Source organism: Lactuca sativa, chromosome 6 (genome assembly GCF_002870075.4).
Source record: "Lactuca sativa cultivar Salinas chromosome 6, Lsat_Salinas_v11, whole genome shotgun sequence".
NCBI lineage: Eukaryota > Viridiplantae > Streptophyta > Magnoliopsida > Asterales > Asteraceae > Lactuca > Lactuca sativa.
This window is the reverse complement of record NC_056628.2, coordinates 172,286,478-172,300,728: the sequence shown is the minus strand read 5'-3', so window position 1 is coordinate 172,300,728 and position 14,251 is coordinate 172,286,478. Positions and strand designations below refer to the sequence as shown.

The 14,251-nt window shown below is 33.6% G+C and overlaps 1 long non-coding RNA gene across 7 annotated transcripts; it reads left to right on the top strand.

Annotated features, from left to right (window-relative positions):
• Positions 1 to 1,402: 1,402 nt before the first annotated feature.
• Positions 1,403 to 3,748, top strand: LOC111901909 (uncharacterized). 7 transcript variants are annotated; one of them, XR_006184490.2, is made up of 8 exons: positions 1,403 to 1,610; positions 1,892 to 1,977; positions 2,164 to 2,249; positions 2,372 to 2,427; positions 2,520 to 2,686; positions 2,837 to 2,904; positions 2,988 to 3,099; positions 3,189 to 3,748. It is a non-coding gene; the product is annotated as an uncharacterized LOC111901909 (long non-coding RNA). The 7 variants fall into 7 exon arrangements; XR_006184491.2 differs by lacking the exon at positions 1,892 to 1,977; XR_002853636.3 differs by having other exon boundaries at positions 1,892 to 2,249.
• The last annotated feature ends 10,503 nt before the right edge of the window (positions 3,749 to 14,251 follow it).

Sequence of the window (14,251 nt, the reverse complement as noted above, 5' to 3'; positions counted from 1 at the left end):
GGATGTCATCGTTGGAGATACACGAATCCACCGCCACCTCTACAAACTCTAGCAAACCTAGATCTGGTGACGAACAGATCCACCGATGGAGAAGATGATGGGTTGTAGGCTGTAATGGAGAGATAAGGGTAGAGAAGATGATGAATGGTGTTTGGTTGTGTCCGACGGTAGTATATTAGGGTTTGCAGAGCTGCTGCCATTGATTTGGTTGAAAATGGTGGGATTAGGGTTGATTTGGTTTAGAGTTCGAGTTCTTCATGTAGTTGAGATCTCGTTGTTGTTTTTTCCGGTGCTTCCACCTTTACGACGAGATCGAATTGGTTGTAAATCGATTTTAATGGCGGGTTAAAGTCGATTGGGTTTTCTATTCAGGTTACTGATCTTTCTTACAATCAAATTTCAAGGGAGAAACCAAATGTTGTCCAATGGATCCTGTTAAATGGGTGATGTTTCTTGATAGATCCCACACACACAAATCGATTACAGATTTGTTTTATGTTTTTTAGTTCCAGAAATATTTTTTAAGAACATATGATTTCATATTCATTTTCTGGGTTTGTTTGGTGCTTCACATTCGATTTTAGGATTTTTGGTTTATTTAGTTCTAGAAATGTTTTAGATTTATGAGTTTGTTTGTTTTGTATGTATGTCTTTTTTTTGAAGAACTTTAGAATTATGGTGTGTTTTGGATTGTGTTTGGGGAGAGAGAGAGAGAGAGAGAGAGAGAGGGAGAGGGAGAGGGAGAGGAGGGGGAGAGGGAGAGAGAGATTTATTTGTATTTTTTATTTTTTTAAATATGAAAACCAGAAAAACAATTAAGAAAAAAAGGAAAATCATATTATGAAGGGCAAATCGGTCATTTTGAAAAAAAAAAATCATAACAGATTGGACCAAATAAGCAGCAAAATTAAAACTTTAGACCTTTGGTGTTAGTCCAAATATTTTGGATCAAAGTGGTAATTTTGAGCAAACCATAGGGACCATTTGTGCAGTTTAGTCTTTTAACTATCTTTATTTTGAATAGAAAAATAATATTTGTGATAAAATCTTATAATATTTATTTATTAATTAAACTTTAAACTAATATCAAAATAATTATCACACAAGTTAAAAACTAAAGTATAGTATTTTTTAGGTTCAAATGATACAAATTGCACATAGACACATTTTATCCATACATTTATCCATGTTATTCTTTCAGAAGTCTCAAGTTTTAATGTTACCATTTACAAAGTAGCTAGTATAATTATGAACCGACGTCATTTTTAATTTCATCATAAAACCTTTTTTTAGTTATCAAAATAATATTTAATATTATCAAAATAAAAATATACAAATGTTATGAAAAAAAATATGTTAGCGCCCTTTATTTCACATCCCGCCATTCCGCACGCCAAAAAAATTGAAAAATTACAGCCCCTTTTCCTGAACCTCCTCCTGTGCACTCTCTCATCGGACAAAAATGAATTGCAAAACCCTAGTCACCACCACCTCTACTCCTTACCACCATAATTGTGCCTTCCTCGATTTGTGTCGCCTGTTAAACGGGGCTTGGTTAATAAAATGTTTGGAATTAGCGATCTTGTTGCATGTGATGATGAGCAAAAAAGGTAATTAACCTAGAAATAGAGGTGCATCTGTTTCTTTGAATCATATTTCATTTTCTAATTTCTACTTCCTTAACCTGGGTATGTAAATACTATGACATTTTAACATGATTTATGTACATACTTTGCTATAAAGTAGTGTTAAGGAACATTGAGAGCAAGATGACTCTATGACAGTGCGGTAGAACTGGAATTAAAAGGGCATTCACATGTTTGAGTATTCTTCATGATAAGCTTCTTAATTTTATTCTTGTTTTCTCTTATACATTAATCATTTTTTATAGGAAAATGCGAAATGAAACTATATTTTGCAAGAATGTTAGTAGCTTCTTTTGTCATTTTCCATTGAACAATGTTTATTTTCAACAAGGTACTATGTTGCTTCTTCTATCTCGCCTGTTCTCTCGTTCTATTAATTAATCTTTACGTAATTGGCGTTTCTTCTTCTATGTGATAATGTATTGACGTTTTACCAAACATTTATTCTTTATTATGGTTTCATTGGTTGCTTTTTTCTCATGTACAATTTATGGGATCTACCAAACATATTTTCTAGTTATATGCTAGCAATGAATAGCAACAACAGTCACTATAGCATTCAAGAACCCTTGATTAACAGTGAGATATTCATCCATAATCAATGTAAGTTTTGATGCTACATATACTTCCTTTAGTTAACTTATTATGGATTATGCAAATACTATACTCCTCCATGTCTAGCACTAGCTGGGGATCTGACATCGTTTGAAAACATAATTTTTTAGTGTTGCAATATAGTGAAATATTGAAGGTCTAAAGAATGAAAACGATGAGTTCTTCGGTAATGTGACTTCTTTGAAACGAACATAATTGCATTTCTCTTCCATAACAGTTATATGTTGACAAACTGAGCATGTTATGTTTCATGTGTAGGCAAATATTGATTGATGAAAGCAGCAGACGAAGTCACAAATAAAATTAGAACCTCATATCAACAGATGTTGAAGAAAACCACCAGACTCTCTAGTGAAGCTTATTGATGTTTGTGGTTATATATAAATTCAAAGGAGATTTCAGAAGATACAAGTGAAGAAATGGTAGTAAGTAAACTGCCATTGTTGTTCATGCTGTAACACCGCCTTCTAGTTTGAATCCCTTCTAATTGTGTTCATCCTAAACTATAAGCATTTGAACATTCCGATTTAACGTGTTCAAATTTATACTTAGGAACTTGTGTTTCTTATTTGTAGTGGAACGGCGTGAACCATTACTACAAACACATGGACTAAGTTTTTATTGAACATAAAAATCATAAAAGGTACACTGAAATAAACACCACTCCTTTTTAAGAAATATTTGGTTCATGCTGACCAGCCAAGTTTAAGCGTGACGATGATTCAGGAAATGATATTTGAAGAGCACAAAAATTTGGTAGACGAGATATTGAAATTGAGACTAGAAAAGTCAAAAGAAGATCGAGGCTGCTAGCATTGTTTTTGAGTGCCTAGAAGTTGTAAGAATTTGATTAGTTCTTGTGATTTTGTGATTATTGGCATGCATTATGTTTGAATATGTGAGTTTCTGAATCTGATAAATATGTAGGGAGTGATGTAACTGCATCCAAGAAGATCAGGTTTGAAGACTACCGTTAGCAACATATGTATTTGTTTATTCCCAAAAACCCATCAGTATCCACAATTTTCTTAAATGTGCGATTATTTCTCTCATCCAGTTGCCTAGAATATTGATGGACATTTAGGAACACGATGCAAAGGAGTTTTTAGGTGCACATCTACCTTGCTTGGCTCAATATACAACATGAATAATTGCAGGCATATTGATGCTTGTGGGTAATTGCAAAAAGGTTTGTGTCAATGTCCTCTGATTCAAGCTTTTAGCTTTTGTACACGATGAAAGTGGCCATTCAAATCACTGTAAGGTTGTTTGACACTTACGGGGCAAGCTTGCTGCTACTGCCGAGAATGAAAACAGATTATGGTGGGGGCATGCAAAAAACCTCTCAACTGGATACATATGACATCTCGTTAGATGTTTTGTAAGATTGGATCTTAATGATCTTAATATGTAAGAATTCATTTAGAAATTTAGGTAGGGGCTTTTTTATTGGTTAAATGCAAAAATAAGAGTATAATAGTTGTAAACTTAAGATTTTTTTGTATCAATATTGTTGTTTTTATGAAATTTTATTTAAAAAAAAAATTATGTAGGAAATGACCCGGTTGTTTATCTGAGAACTGGGATCTATTTTACATATGAAAGTAGTATTGAAAGGATTTATATCACCCGGTTTGGAGGATTAGAACCGGGTCTTATCTACTTATATAACGGTGTTCTTGTACCCTTATATGTCCCGGTTGTAAAAATAAAACGCGTCCTTTGCAGACTGATTGGAGCCGGTTTTAAAACCGGGTTTTATTTCTTTTTTCACATAGGACTCGCTGGCATTAAGACCCGGTTTAAAACCGGGTTATTTAACTGATATAACCGGGTCCTATAAGGCTTTTTGTAGTAGTGTTGCCACATGTTTTTTTTTTTTAAATTCCATCCTTTTGAGCTAATCTTTTATCTGTGTCTATACATTAAACCTTATTATATATATTAGAAGCATATAACTTATAAATAAAATATAGTTTTAATTAAAATATAGTTAACAAAGTAATACTACAAATAGTCTTTTGAAAAGGGCAACAATTTGTGGTGTTATGTGGTTCGGTTTTTAGATTTCAGTTAAATCGGTTCGTTTTTATCGATTATTTTTATATCTTAAATGTCACCATAAGCAAACTAAATAAGGTTCAGTTTACTCGGTTTAGGTTTACTCAATTACGGTTTATTTGGTTTGGTTAACCGGTTAAACAGAATAAAATTCCGCTCATAAAACTAAATATTAGACTAAAAGAAAAACACTTACTAAACTATTACCAAATAAAGAAAATACACTAATATATGACATATTATGTTCAATCTTTCAGGATGTGTCGTCTTGAAGAGCCGATATATATATATATATATATATATATATATATATATATATATATATATATATATATATATATATATATATATATATATATATATATATAATTTATTTGCTTTATCCGGTTTAACAAAAACAATTAAAATTTAATAAAAATCAAACCAAATAAGTTATTCTTATTCGGTTAATCATACCAATTTCACAAAAAACCAAGTATAAACTAAACATCAATTTGGTTGGATTTAGTTATTAGGTTTTAGTTCTTTTATCACACTTGTAGCAACAATGGTCAATGGGAGAATTATCTAGAGGTGATTGCGATAGACTATCCCGCTTTGTAATAATTTAGTAGATAATGTTCATACATGGTAATTGTATTCTGAAAGGACAATTGAAATTTGTTATATCAATAAACTTATTAACCAATATGGTTTTTGAAGAATTTAGATACTTATTATATTTTCATGTGAAGGAAAGAAAAGATACTATGATTTTTTATTTTAGCGGTTATAACCTATGATTAACTAATCATCCAAACTACTACTGTTGATTCAATTTTTTCCTTAATGACATGGTAATATGTCTAATATCCGCATTTTAAAAAAAATTAGTTTCTTCGTTTTCGAATAAAAAATAGATTTTGAAACATCCATATAATATTTTATTGGGAAATAGACTTATTAAGGTAATTAATTTTTCGGTTTGTTCAAATCTGGAAAATTATTTTTTTCGTATACATGTAACAAACTTTTTTGAAGTGTTGGTAAGAATTTTTTTTTTTTGTTGGAAGGTAATAAAATTTTTTTCGACTTATTTTTTGGCGAACAAAATAAATGAATCACTAAATAAATCAATAATAACATGATTCACCAAAAAAAAATCCTGAAAAAACATTTTGATGATTCATTTTTATGACGATTTTGTTGATATTCACTAAAATTGTCATAATAGTGAATTTTTTTTTCTTGATTTACCTAAAAATGAATCATGAACGTGTTTTTTTCGGAATTTTTTCTTGTGAATCATCTTACTTTTGAATCATCTAACGATTCATTTCATTTTTTTTGTTAAGAAAATATGCATATAAAAAATTTCTTACCTTCCTACCAAATTTTTCCTTCTTATTTGATCATTATGACCGGCCGTAGCAGGTTACATCCGGTCATAACATGTTATAATGATCATATATGAACACTTCCAAAAAGTTCATTACCTAGATGTGTACAAAAAAAAAGTAGTTACCCAAATGTGAACAAACCGAAAATGTAAGAGTAAATTAGAAGAATGGTCCTTATGGTTTAGGTAATTTGTGCGTTTGGTGACTAACTTATTTTTTTACTTGGATGATCCTTACTGTTTATTTTGGTTGTGCGTTTGGTCCTTGTCTTACCTCAAAAGACTATTGAGCTCTTTTTAAATTGTTTTTTAATTAATTTTCTGATTTATGTATTTATTTTTATATATTTAACAAAAATTAATAGACCTCACATATGTGTATCTCTTCACCCTAAACCTAAAACCACATTTCAGAAATTTAAGTTGGATCCCACCAGTCACCATCTCATCTCTCATCCTCCTCAACTTCTATTTCCTTTCCATCTTTAGTGACATTGATGTCTTCACCATCCCTTCTTTTTTCTCCTTCAATTTCGACGAACCAACACCACAACCCACTGTCTCTTCGTTGAATTTTCCTCCACCACAACCCAATAGAAGGATTGTTGTCTTGGTTCACCGGATTTGAATGACCAAAAAAAGGGACGGTGAAGGCATCGATGCCACTACAGATGGAAAGGAAATAGAAGTTGAGGATGATGAGAGATGGTATGGTGACTGGTGGGGCCCAACTTAAATTTGTCAGATGTGGTTTCAGTTTTAGGGTGACGAGATACAAATATGTGGGGTCTATTAATTTTTTTTAAATATATAAAAAATAAATACATAAATAAGAAAATTAATTAAAAAATAAATTAAAAAGGGCACAATAGATTTTTTAGGTAACATAGGGACCAAACACACAACAAAAATAAACAGTAATGATCATCTTAATTAGAAAATAAGTTAGAGACCAAATGCACAAATTACCCGAACCACATGGACCATTCATGTAATTTATTCATAGCTTTTCAGTTTATTCACATTTAGGTAAATATTTTTTTTGTACACATCTAGGTAACAAAGTTTTTAGAAGTGTTTACATATGACCATTATGACTGATTATGATTGGATGTAACCTGCTACAGCCGTTCATAATAGTCATATATGAACACTTTAAATTAAACAAAGAAATTAATGAAACTTTAAATTAGAAAATTTGAAATTATAAGGTAAGTTCATTAATAAAAGATATTCATTTATTATTTCATTTATTGTAAATATAAAATTTAAATACTATATGGACTTGATAAAAAGGAAAAAAAAAATCATATAATAACATATGGTAAAAAATTAACTAACCACAAAATGTCATTTAACAAAATGATTAAGAGCGTGACAAGTGACAAAAAAATCTTTATTTATATTAGAACTAGGTGTGAAACTCATTTATTATAATTGTTTATTTAATATATATATATATATATATATATATATATATATATATATATATATATATATATATATATATATATATATATATAAGAAAATTGAATTATTAAAATTAAAGTGTTTTTTTCTCTTTTAAATTTAAACACATAATTTAGATAAATAAACAAAAAATATAATGAGACTTTAATTTAGTAATGTTGAAATTAGAGGGAAGGTTTATTAATGAAATTGATATGTATTTTTTATTTATTTATTACATTTAAAATATTATATGAAATTTAAGAAAAAATAGAAAAACGATAGAATGACATGAAAAAAATAAAATGAAAATAATAAGAAAAAAACCATATAACATAACGCATTAAAAAGATATAAGGTGCAAAACTGTTTTTATTTGTTAAGAATGATAGATATTCTCGTAATAATTGTAGCCAAATTCTAAATTAATACGCTCGGCTAACGTAACACTATGAATGGACATGATGATGAAGATGTATCAGAATTTTTGAATCAGGTTACTTCCACTTCAAATTTTTATTAGAACGGCACTTCCATTTGATATATAAGGAAGTTGGTAGCTTGAATGAAATTCTTGTCACTTCTAGTAATTGGCTTTTTGAGGATACTTAAGACGTGTGAATTTTTAGATGTATAGTTCAAAAGTTTCAGTAAGGTATTTATTATTAAAATAAAAAATAAAAGTGAGGGTAAAAAAATAGAACCTTTTTTTTCTTTTTCGTTTTTTTTTAGTTTTACATTATTCATTTTGTTAAAAAAAATTATCTACATACATACATGATATCTTTTTATTCGTTATATAACATTGTGAATAGCTACAATTATGCGGCTAAAATACCGATGAGTAAAAACTCAAATATGTTGCAATTTACGTTTAGACAAATAGAACAAGTAAATTATTTATTTTAAGATCGGTATATGCATAAGCCCGAAACAGTTTTTTACACTCACATGAATGCTTCATTGTAAACCATGTTTATTTATTTATTTATTTATTTCTACCAAAGTCTCATCTATTTTATTTACATATGTATTTACAACAATCAAAGCTTTATTAGAAAATCGGGGTATTAAAACGTTTGGATTATTGAGTTGTAAACACACTTTCAGATTTAAGGATTTCGAGGCTATACTCGAAAATCTCAAATCAAATAAAACTCAATATTCAAGAACATAAAATGAAGATGTTATGTCTTGTGTTGTGTTCCAATTTCCTATGAAATTAATCAATTAACAAAAGATAACTTGATGTCCAAAAACTGCCAAAAATAGTTAGGGGAAAGTAACTCCCTATCCGAAAACTATCAAAAATTATTTCACTAACCACCTTAAAAATGGGTCTAGAATTAGGATCACAAAATCCGATTCATTTACTGAAATTCGGATTTCCATGCATTTTTAACAATGCAATTTCCAAGCTGACCTAACAGCTCGACCCCAGCCAGGGGTTCTGCCTCTTGGACACTGCCAGAGCTTGCAACCCCTTGGACCCAACTTCCAAAGGCGCTTCCCTAAGACACTCGTCGGTTCAAGGGTTTCGCCCATAAATAGCAGTCTACTTTCAACCAAGTCAAACCTAAACAAATATGTAATCCGCACCACCCTAACTTGTTTAATATTTCTTATGACAACATTGATCAACAAATTAATCTTCTCAAACTTAAAGAATATTAGTTTATTGAAATCACCAACAAACTTTTATTATTTTTACATACCCAAGTACCAAAAAGCTCCCACACATAATTGATCATGTGTGAAAAACTTGCTTTGTTGGATATATACCAAGTTACCAACCATATTTAGTGGCTTTCATCAAATCTTCGTGTTTGTCATTGTGAAGCAAAATGGAAAAGATAGGTGCATTTTGCATAGTTTAAGTGACCATTATTCTCTCCGTGAGATTTCGGTTCTATGAGTAGTGAGTTTGTTCTCATCCTGAATTCCGAAAACCAAATTTACTTTCCATCGTTCATTTTCCAACATTATAGAAAAGATAATCATTTTTAAACAGAAAACACACAACTTATTTGCATGATGTATTTTAATTTATTATATATTGAAGATTCTCACATGGATATGGATATGAAATTAGAATAGACATGTATAATAATATTTTCTAGAATAAGAATCAGAACCAACGATAAGTAAAATGCTGGTAACAATTTGGGACTGGATCTGTTGATTTTGGAACCGTTTTGAGAACCTATTGGAAGGGTTCCAGATACATGTAACCAAATTTTAATTTATTGGAGCACTTTTCATGACAAAATAAATGATATAATTATTACAAAACAAACCAATGATGTTAGAAATTTAAGCATCATCAACCATAAAATTTACAGTTACCAATTACTTACCATAAACATGAACCATGAAAACTAAAATAAAAACATTTACAATTTAACCAAATAATCACTATCAATAACTATCATGTATGCATGAATCCAGCTTATCAAGATAAATAAACATGTTAGCACTGACTAGATTATATAACCCTTATAAATTTATTGATGTTAACGTGACATGATAAATAGTATACTTATTGATTATAAGCGTTATGCTGCACAGTAAAAGACAAGCTGAGTTTTGTTCCATGGGTCTACATGCTCTTATGTATTGAGTTGGTATGAGTAGGGGTAAGTATTGCAGGTACACAATTAAATTTGATGGAAGCAAACATGTGGTTCCTATGATGTTAAAATCGGAATCGGAACCGATTGTATCGGTTCTCAATATTTTGGAACCAGAACTAGAACCAACTAGAACCAGTGGTTTTCGATTCCTGTTGCCGGTATTCACTTTCAAAAAAAAATTAGTGGAATTTAGTTACATATAATTGTCACGATTAAGAAATAAAAGATCTATGATTGTTAATATATATTCAATTTTATCATGGTTAGTAATTCCTTTCATTACGATGATACTTCGTCTTATTTCCCATATTTTATTATAAAAATAATGTTAAAAATTTGTTAAAATGTATCGATTCACAAAGTGTTTTATCATATTCATAAATGGAAGTTGTTTTCACAGTTTAATAGCTAAGTCTCAAATCCTCGAACTTTTTGTGCCAATGTTGATTAAAGAACATAGCAATATTAACATCATGATGTTTAAAGTTGTCTAAACATGGTAATGCTTTGGTACTTAGGTCATCCACAATGAGAGTTGTACAAGGGTTTAATAGATTAAATGTGAATATAATATAGAGAAAAGAGAGTGTGAAGTTGAATGGCCATTGAACGGTATAATAGAATTGTAATGAAAATTTATGAATTTTTTATGAATTAAATTGAATATTTATATTCTCTTTCCTATAGCTCTGTCCCTCAAACAACCCGCAGCAAAGCGGACCTTCGACCCTTCCGGGAAGAAGCTCGTCAACTGTGCAGACTCGATGTCCGCAATCCATTTCCTGGCTGCAATGGGGTCCTTTGCCCCATGAAAGTCTGGTGCACCACTCCCTCGAAAGTCCTTAAAGGATAGTGTGAGCGTACTCGACTGGATGGACGCCAAGTCACTCTTGAATGCTCGAAGGCGATCCTCCATCAGCACAACAATCCCTTCCTTGATCGACCCGAAAATAATCAGGGTTGCCTCAAGGATACCTCTCGTGATCTCAGACGCGATGAACTCCCGTAGTCTATCATCGACCTCCTCGGACCCTGCACCCGAGCCTGATACAGATCCTGATCTAGATCTTGAACCTCCTGCTCCATGTCATGTGACCACCATACTGAAAATAAGACACGTAAACGTCAGGATCACACATGCTCCCGAGAGGTCTCACACACTCTCCCAGTTCCTGGTTCCATCTCGACTCTCCTTGACTCGAGTACGGATCCTCTACTTTCAGTAGTACGAGCCCATACTACCTTCCACATCTATCCGTACTCTCCTCAAGGATTGCCTCAACTTCACCAAGTCCCTTTACCAATATCCCTTTCCAACTGATCTCATCTTAGGCTTTACTAGGGCACCCTCCGAACTACTCTCCGCCATCAGCTACACTAGGGGTCCTTACCACCTTTCCCTAACAAGCTTGCGAATACTGCTACCTATTCGCTTTCTAGTTAGTTAAAGTTAGCCAGAACCCCTATAGCACGCATCACACACCTCGTTCTTTCTCAAAACTCTTTAGTTTAGATTTTAGAAAAACTATTTCCTTGTAAAAATCATTCAACCCCGCGGTTTGAGTTCAGACACCCCCGAGGGTGTGTCTGAATCCCTCAAACCAAGGCTCTGATACCCACTTGTAAGATCCTAATTTTCGAGACCAAAAAAAATAATTCGTTTTTAACAAATACTTCACAACATAGTTTACCAAAACATTATCCAACTCATTTCGTTTATAAACAAAAACTATAAAAACATGTATGAAACCAACTCAACACAAGTACTATAAATCAGAGTACAATCCCAGAAACTCAATGAGGAAGCCATATGTGTGTGAGTGTGTGATGCGCTGCTACACCGTCGGGTCCTTCCCCTTGGATGAAGAGGTACCTGAAACCAAAACTGAAACTGTAAGCACAAAGCTTAGTGAGTTCCCCCATCATACCACATACCAAACAACATACGTACTGCCAGACAATTCTGGGGTGCCCGACCTCCCCATGTCAAGCCATTCTGAGGTGCTGACCAACGCATGTCAAGCTATTCTGGGGTGCTGAACTACCCATGTTAGACCGCTCTGGGGTGCCGACTACCCTCTGGTCTATCTCAACCGGCAACGAGGACTATTTCACCCCTACGTTTACCATATAATAACAAAATATAATAACACGGTTAGGCATATCTGGGGTACTGACCTACCCTTCAGTCCTAACGACCGAGTCAGGGAAAAGCTATTCCCTGGTACTACCACTAACACACATAGCATATCACATAAGCATATCTCATAAGCATATCACATAAGCATATATCATAAGCATATCAAATAAGCATAACTCATAAGCATATCACATAAGCATACCAATATAATAATGAAAAAGACAATTATCTACCAATTACTCCTGTTGGTGGGCCGACATTGTGGACTTAGACCCACCCCTACTGGAAGGTAACTCACCTCGATGTCATATAGTGTATGTACTATCCTCGGTGTGAAAGTCTGCTCTCCTCGACTCCTCAATCCTTACATGACAACCCTTCTAAGTTATCAACTTGTACTCACAACCCCCTTCAAGGGTCAACTGGAATCCAAATCAAAGTCAAAGTCAAAGTCAAACCCTAGTCAATTCAACTCTTTGGTTAACCAGACTCGCCGAGTTGGTCCACCAACTCGGCGAGTCCCTTCGTCCACAGAATACTACAAACCCATCCCCACTCGTCGAGTCTAGCAAGAGCTCGATGAGTTCACCTTCAACAACACTTCAGTGAATCTTCAACTGACTCGACGAGTTCTTCCTTGAACTCGTCGAGTTCATCTTCAACATACGAATGCGTCTAGTCTATGACTCACCGAGTTGTAAGAACAACTCGTCGAGTCCATCTTCAAAGACTGGGAGATTGCCTTGGACTCACTGTGTGTGTTCTAGCACTCGTCGAGTCCCATGATTCCCATGTCCCTTACGAGTATAAACAACTGGGGAACCTTCCACACTATCATCTGGTCCTTCGATAGAAGGGATTTTGGTGGTCATTACACCCTGGCTCGTCGAGTCCAAAGAATGACACGCCGAGTCCAACCTTGGCCATTACTAAACCGTCGATTTAAATGGGTCTTAACAAGTCAAAACTATAGATCTGGCCTCCTAATGTCCATTTTACACGTAATGTCTCACTCTTGGTGCTCCTGCATTGGATCTTTGGCTCATAAAGCCATAGGAGATGGTCTACAAGATGCATGGGGTGTTTATGGCAACAAGTTGGCATCTTTATGCCATAAAGACCCTAATGGCCCCAGATCTAAAGTCATAACTTCATATTACACTTCAAAAACCGAAAATGGCTTAGAAAGCCCTAAATATACCAAGATCCAAGCCCTAAAGATGATTATTTACATTGAAGATAGAGATAGGAGCTTTTTACCTTAAATGAGCTGGAAATGGAACACAATCTCTAGATCTCCAAGCTCCCACTTGAACTCCCAAACTCCTTTCCTCTTTCTCAAGCTTCACAAACCTCCAAAATGCACAAAATGACCTTAGAACACTCAAACAAGGCTAGGGTTTCGAGTTAGGGTTTGCTCTGGATGATGGGGGCTGCGTTGAGGGGTTATAATGTGTTTAAATAGGGTGCAAACCCTTAATTTAGGGTTTCACTCAAACAACGTCTACTCACCGAGTCGGTCCCCCTACTCGTTGAGTAGACTACATAAACTTCCCGCGGATCACGACTCTACTCGACGAGTTGGGCCTCCAACTCGTCGTGTCCCAGTGAAAAACATAATAAATACTTGAATTAAAGGCCTACCAGGAATCGGGTGTTATAGATATACCATAACATAATTATTCTGGAAGTCAAAACATGCGAATTGAACTGATAGTAAACGATTGAAAAAATCTAGCAACACTTTACTCATAAATAAACAACAAACTTTATTCATCATCAAATGTCAATTACACTTTACACATTTCATAGCTATCTAACTACTAAAACTAGTATCATCCTTCACCCCTATGCGCCTCGCATGTTGGAGATGCTTAACCCTACCCAGTCCCTTCGTGAGGGGATCTGTCGGGTTCTCATCTGATGATACCCTCTTTTCCACGAGGAATCCTTCTCCTATTCGATGTCTGATGAAATGGTATTTTCTGTTGATGTGTCTGCATCTCCTATAATCCCTTGGTTCCTTCGCTAAGGCAACTGCACTTTCACTATCACAGAAAATCACTATATGCTCCTTTATAGCTGGTACAACTCCAAGGTCTCCAATGAAGTTCTTTTGCCATATAGCCTCCTTTGCTGCCTCGCTTGCCGCTATATACTCTAATTCGCAAGTTGAATAAGCCACTATCTCTTACTTGGAACTTTTCCAAGAAATTACTCCTCCGTTTAAGGTAAAGACCCAACCTAACTAAGAGCGGAAATTATCCCTATCAGTCTGGAATTTGGCATCACTAAACCCTAATACTCTCAAGTCATCACTCCCACCGAG